Source organism: Bison bison, unplaced genomic scaffold, assembly GCF_000754665.1.
Source record: "Bison bison bison isolate TAMUID 2011002044 unplaced genomic scaffold, Bison_UMD1.0 scf7180017864530, whole genome shotgun sequence".
In the NCBI taxonomy this organism is placed as follows: domain Eukaryota; kingdom Metazoa; phylum Chordata; class Mammalia; order Artiodactyla; family Bovidae; genus Bison; species Bison bison.
The window spans coordinates 12,091,621-12,092,819 of record NW_011495080.1 but is presented as its reverse complement, the minus strand read 5'-3'; positions in this window follow the sequence as shown (position 1 = coordinate 12,092,819).

The following is a 1,199-nucleotide window of genomic DNA, read 5'->3' as shown; positions in this document are numbered from 1 at the left end:
GCCACAGTCAGTTCCCGGTCTTGTTTTTGCTGACTGTATAGAGCTTCTCCATCTTTGGCTGCAAAGAATATAATCAATCTGATTTTGGTGTTGACCATCTGGTGATGTCCATGTGTAGAGTTTTCTCTTGTGTTGTTGGAAGAGGTTGTTTTCTATGACCAGTGCGTTCTCTTGGCAAAACTCTATTGGCCTTTGCCCTGCTTCATTCCGTATTCCAAGGCCAAATTTGCCTGTTACTCCAGGTGTTTCTCGACTTCCTACTTTTGCATTCCAGTTCCCTATAATGAAAAGGACATCTTTTATGGGTGTTAGTTCTAAAGGTCTTGTAGGTCTTCATATTACCATTCAACTTCAGCTTCTTCAGCATTACTGGTTGGGGCATAGACTTGGATTACTGTGATATTGAATCGTTTGCCTTGGAAATGAACAGAGATCATTCTGTCGTTTTTGAGATTGTATCCAAGTACTGCATTTCGGACTCCATTTCTTCTCAGAGATACCTTCCCACAGTAGTAGATATATTGGTCATCTGAGTTAAATTCACCCATTCCAGTCCATCTTAGTTCACTGATTCCTAGAATGTTGACGTTCACTCTTGCCATCTCCTGTTTGACCACTTCCAATTTGCCTTGATTCATGGACCTACCATTACAGGTTCCTACGCAATATTGCTCTTTACAGCATCGGACCTTGCTTCCATCACCAGTCACATCCACAATGGATATTGTTTTTGTTTTGGCTCCATCCCCTCATTCTTTCTGGAGTTATTTCTCCACTGATCTCCAGTAGCATATTGGGCACATACTTACCTGGGGAGTTCCTCTTTCAGTATCCTATCATTTTACCTTTTCATATTGTTAATGGGGTACTCAAGGCAAGAATACTGAAGTAGTTTGCCATTCCCTTCTCTGGTGGACCACATTCTGTCAGAATGTTCAATTTTAAGAAAATGTTCAATTTTAAGAAAAGTTAAAATGGGATTCTCACTAGTAAAAAATAAATGCTAAAAGTAGAATTTTTCACTAAGGAAAGCATGAATATATGGATTCAGTGCTCCCCTAGTGGCTCAGGTAAAGAATCCACCTGCCATTGTAAGAGATGCAGGAGATATGAGTTTAATCCCTGGGTCTGGAAGATTCCCTGGAGTAGAAAATGACAACACACTCCAGTGTTCTTGTTTGGAGAATCTCATGGACAGG